Consider the following 5,929-nt stretch of genomic DNA (forward strand, 5'->3'; position numbering starts at 1 on the left):
GTGGGCTGGTGTGCTCCCCTCATATGGCCCATAAGGCCCAATATTCCCCCGTTGGTGAAATACACGAACAAGAGAGCTACATAAGAAAAAAAAAGGCAAAATCAGTGATTTTTCTACAATGAACATTAAATACACAGGTTCACTGTTTCCAAAAATCATGATTTTTTTGTCATTTTTATGCAGCTCACTTGTTAACTTATTTCAACATAAATGCCATCAGAGAGGTAAATGCCATGTTAGATGAAAGAAAAATGCCCCCAATTTTGCGATATGTAAATCATATGATATTGTGCTTTTTTTCATATTTTTTCAAACATTGAAATACGAATTGTGATTTATTGTTTCCAACAAAGAACAGGCTTCGAGCACTAAAAGGCATTCTTGCTCAAATACTCAAATTATTGCACTACAATACAAATAAAATAAAAGATGGGCCGTACGTACGTGTCTACCCAGATGGCCTGGTTAGGAACGACATCATGTGACCATCCTGCTTTAGTGTGACATACAAGAGGCCGACGGTGCCAACGGCCATGACCAACACGACCAACAGTATGCCTGGTCTCTTACCCCATTGCCCCGTGATGCCGAGTGCAAACGGGTAGAGGAGCACGAGGGTCCCCACGTTGAACACCATCCCGAGCACCGCGTGCCACGCTTGGTCTGTGAAAAAGCCCCATGTCGCTGCCTTGCCTATCGCCGCCCCGACCGCAGCAATGTTCACGACGAGCACCGCGTGCCACGCCTGGTCCGTGAAAAAGCCCCATGTCGCTGCCTTGCCTATCGCCGCCCCGACGGCTGTGACGTTCACGACGAGCACCGCCACGGTCGGGATCAGCAACGGCACACACCGCACAGTGTACAGGTCGGCGAACTTCTCCCTGACGAGCTTCCCCCTGACGAGCCTGAAGTATATGCCCTTCCCCCTGACGAGCTTCAACGCCATGTACAGCACCGCCGTCGGGTACACGCCCGTTGCCGCGATCATGTAGAACTGCTCGTTGCGCCACCAGTCGAGCAGCGTGATCCCCGCCCATTTCACCTCGAACATTCCGATCACATGCATCATTGGTATGACAGCTACGAGGTACATGATGAACGTGCCGAACGGTCTCTGGATGTAGTACGACTGCTCGGAGAAGAGCCACATCACCCGGAAGAAGCTGTAGGCTAGGACGAACATCGTGGCGATCGGGTAGATCGACATGTTGAGGTAAGCGATGCGCTGTAGAGGGTAGAGCCGACGGCTGGCGATGAGAGCGTTGCTGTGGGAGAAGAACACCTCGAGGGAGCCGCCTGACCACCGAGCACCTGGTAGAGGCGCTCGGTGAGGTTGATCGGTGCCGTTCCACGGAACGCGGCTGGCTCCATGGAGCAATACATGGAACGCCACCCTTGTCGGTGGATGCGGAATCCGGTCACCACATCCTCCGTCACGATGTTGTACACCCACCCGACGTCTCTCCCCCATGAAGTCCGGTCCTCGTAAGCGCATGTCATCAGGGTGGCCAGGTCACTCATCAGCCCCTCGTCAACCGACACCGGGGTGATAGACCGGTCTTGGATTGCGCCATCCGGTATTGAGTTCAGGAATGGCGTCGACTTACCCAACTCAGCACCCTTACCTACCAGTTTGATGTTCTCCGCTCTATAGCGTTGTGGCTCCATGCCACAGAGCGCGACTCGATGGAACATGGTGCCTGTGCCGAGGTAGGTTGGCCCTTGGAGACCATTGAGCGAAAGCATGGTGCCATCGAAGAAGACACGATTGTGGTTGGAGTAGCGATCTGTCGGGTCGACATCGTCGAAGCGTTGTGGGAACTGGACAAAGGCCGTGTTCTGACCATCGCGAGGGTCGAGCATGAAGCACATAGGTGCGCGGAGAGCTTGTGAGTTATTGATGTAGTGGTCGCAGTCAAAGTTGATGACGAAAGGCGCATTGGAGAGTAAGGCGGAGACGCGGAGCATCACGTTCATGGCGCCTGCCTTCTTTTGGTTGTCATAACCCGGGCGCTTCTCCCGGGAAATGTATACGAGCATTGGGAGTCTTGTGTCAACGTTGCTCAAGTCAACTGGTTTGTTGGTGCTCGCTGAAGATCCAAGTTGTGGTTTACAACTTGGATGATCTAGCATGACCTGTCAAAAGAACATATTAGTTCCAACAATTTTCTTCATCAAATAAATTTGAGAAAAATGCTAGCCGACAGTCAACTGAATATCTATTTTATATGCTAAGGACACAATACAACAATAAAATTAGAGAGGTGTGCAATAAATATTCTTATTACCGTCTTATGATATGTATGTAGACAATTAGTACTATCGACGATGTATGCAATTCTTGTGATTGCAAACTAGAAATGATGGATTACTGATTAGCACCAACATAAGCATCCACGGAGGAGTACATATCTGGCATCACTTACATGATTCGAAGGCTTGAGGGAGTGCTTGTAATTTATTTGTTAATTTTTCTATGGAGAGTGGATCCAAATGTATATGGAAGCAACAATTATGCAAGGCCAAATTTGGAACATGTATAATCGAACTGCTCCATATAGCTCCCGCAAAAAAAAATGCTCTATATAGCCAATCAGAAAATGGCTAAGGGGTGTATCGATATAGACACACATTAGAGCATACGGCAACTAATCTACCACGTGCAAAGACTTTGTATTAGTTTGGTTGGTGTATCTGCATCAGCCAACTATATAAACAGATTGCTGAGAAAAGCTAAATGTACATCATTATATTTATTTTAAATTAATATATTTTAATTTATTAGCAACATAAACCATATGCTCATATCGAAACTAAATGACAAGGTTACACCTTTAGAGATGTATCGGTGCAGGAAAATGTTTTCTAATATGCAATGAAATGGTAAATTGGAGTAAAAGAATATCTACATAAGATAAAACATAATACTTAATAATTTTGCAATATTAAAAGATGATGCCCTCGCATTTACGAGGGCCGCCTTGCTAGTTCCAGAATAACAATACATTCGATCGACAATCTGATGGATCATCTCCTATTAGTAAATCACAACAATTAGATCTATTAAACCGTCTATAAACATATCATATTCGTTTGATTTACATAACTGTACCTAAAGATATCATAACTATTAGATATTTATGATTTACCTAAACATAGCATAACTCATTAGATACATAGTCGTCCCCAAACAGATCACATTTTATAAATCTACATTATCATACCTAAATGTATTTCATACGTTAAATCTGCATGATTTTCGCATCATTTGGATCTTCATACTTGTAACTATAGCTAAATAAATCAAAATCGATTGATCTTTACAGTTATACCAAAACAGATCACACACGAGAAGTATTTCATATATGTTTTTTTTTTGTTTTTTAGCAATATAAAAATTTCAAAGTTACACCTTGGAAATGTATACAAGTCTAAACATCATGCATTTTGCAATGAAGGAGATGAATGAGAAGAAAAAGATATGCATGCATGAGATTCATAAATTTAGAGGAATTCAAGAGGTGCAACTTATTACTTTGACCTGAATGAACAAACAGAAAAAGCGTTTACCTTAACAATTCCAGCATGTTGTCCTCTTCGATGGTTGTCGGCTTGCTCAATCCATGTGCCCGGCCATTGTGTCCCATCAGCCATCCAAGTGGCATGTACATCATCATCTCCTTTGTTGTAGGCATCAGATCGTCGGCGGATGGTTGAAGAAAGGGAATCTATTCTCACCTTGAACTCACCATATTCTCTGCGCACACGCCTGTGATCACTCATGAACTCTCCTGCCATACCCCCGACGTACGGCCGGGTTTTCATCCCAAAATAGTTCTCAGGGGACCTTGGCTCGACGCAATGCTTTCGGCAAAACGGGACCCACAACGCGGCAAAACTGGCAACCTGGAGCATGGCCTCGTAGTGCACCAACGTGCCACCATCATCGGAGAGATAGCAGGCATACTTGTCGACGGGGTAGTCGGCGGCGAGGATAGAGAGGATGGTGTTCACCGTGTACCTGACGGGTTCATCCACAGGGTCGACGGTGGTGACGAAGACATCGATTCCTGGAAGGACGGCTTTGCCGTGCCGGTCCGCTAGGGCGGCGAGGTCCGGCACGCGTTTGATGGGGTTGAGCTTGGGGAGCTGGTTGAGGAGCCATGAGAAACCAAACCAGGCGTCCGCGACCATGGACGTGGCCCAGAGCCACACGCCATCGTGGTTCCTGTGCTCTACTCGCCAAGCGAAGAAGGCGACGATAGCGACCAAGCGCACCAGAATCAAGAACCTGTTGTTGTTGCAAAGACGGTCGTAAGTACTCAAATTCGGAAGTGTAGGACTGGATCATACTACTCCCTCCATCTCCAATTATAGGACATTTCGGGCATTTTAATATGAACTATATACAGACTGAAATGAATGAATAAACACACTACAACCAGTCTATATACATCCGATTCAGAAAAAATTAGAATATCTTATAATAAGAAGAAGATTGGAGTACTCATAAAAGGAAATAAAAAGAGCATGCATGTCAGAATGGACACGCGCAAACTGACCTGTAAGGATGCAGGATGCTTCCCTTGACCTTCATGGTCCGGAACAGCAGCGGCCGGCCGGCGCTGGCTTCAGGCATGTCTCCCTCCTCCGCCGCCACCCACACGTCGTCCCTGGCGCGCCTGCCCTCGGCGGCGTCGGCGGCGGTGTCCGTGGCCATTGTTTAAGCCGTGGCTATACTATGTAGGTACGAGAACCTAGCTAGACACAGCTGGTGCTGATCTCCCTAGCTAGCTTGTTTGTGTCGACGAGATGTTTGCCCTGTGGGGGATTATATAGCGCTAGCTAGTCGTCGTCGTCGTAGCCATACTAAACCATCGGCCACGATTTCCGTCCGCAAGGTCAAATACTGCAACTGGATCAAGGCCGCCGCCCGTACTTGGAGTACATGTGCACCGCGGGAAGGATCGCTTTTCAGAGTTCTGGCCGATCAAATACAACCGGCCAATACTCAACAGCTAGATAAGTACTCCCTCCGTCCTGAATGTACTTTTAGTTCTAGATATATCCATTTCTGCTAAAAGTAATTCAGGGCGGAGCAATTATATATTTCTGCGCATTTGCTATTTCTGAGGCAACTGAAAATAGTTCGAAAAACAAAAAAAGACAACTAGATTTCTACGCGTTACAGAGGTATGATACTAGTCTATGATACTGCCCACTACGAGAGGTCTTATATAGGATTTCATAGTATCTGTCTTTATTTTGTACTATATATGTCCGGTCAGTTGTGTGCCCAAACAACGGTCATACTACTGTAAATTATAATCGATAGATCGGGTAAAACTTGTCATAGTGTCACAACAAATTCACTATGAGTTGTCACAATGTCACAACTTTGTGGTAAAAAGTAAAATTCGCTCCTAATGCTCTATACATTTGTTAATTCATGACCCTCGTGTTGTCTTGTTGATTTATAGGTATTTGATCATTATCAATAATACAAGGGATCCATATGAGGACGATATATATATTGCATCTACACAATTTTCGAGGGAACTATCTAACCAAGAAAGAAACTTTGATTTGGATGTGGGCAGCCCAAGGTTCAATCGTTTAGAGCACAGGGAGGGACATGGTTTTTGAGCTTGGAGAAGAATACTAGGAGGAACTCATAAATAAACGGTCATGCCGGTAGAGGCACATTGTGTGAAGGTAATTGATTGCGGTGTCCATGGTGTGGTGCTTGATTTGAGCAACGGTAACACATTTTAGGCAGCAGCCTAGTGAAAGCAGACAGTCGCGTGTCGCTGCGTGGCCGGCTGCGCAGTAGAGCGCGCCTCGCCGCCGTGGCCGGATTCGCCCGGTAGGCAGCGCGGGCGGCGGCTGGGGTCCGGCTTCGCGCTGCTGGCGGCTGCGTTGGTTCCTC

At 46.3% G+C, this 5,929-nt stretch overlaps 1 pseudogene; it reads right to left on the minus strand.

Moving 5' to 3' along the window:
- Nucleotides 1–448: 448 nt before the first annotated feature.
- Nucleotides 449–4,720, minus strand: LOC119335626 (annotated as a pseudogene).
- Between the last annotated feature and the right edge of the window lie 1,209 nt (nucleotides 4,721–5,929).

This window comes from Triticum dicoccoides, chromosome 7B, assembly GCF_002162155.2.
Source record: "Triticum dicoccoides isolate Atlit2015 ecotype Zavitan chromosome 7B, WEW_v2.0, whole genome shotgun sequence".
In the NCBI taxonomy this organism is placed as follows: domain Eukaryota; kingdom Viridiplantae; phylum Streptophyta; class Magnoliopsida; order Poales; family Poaceae; genus Triticum; species Triticum dicoccoides.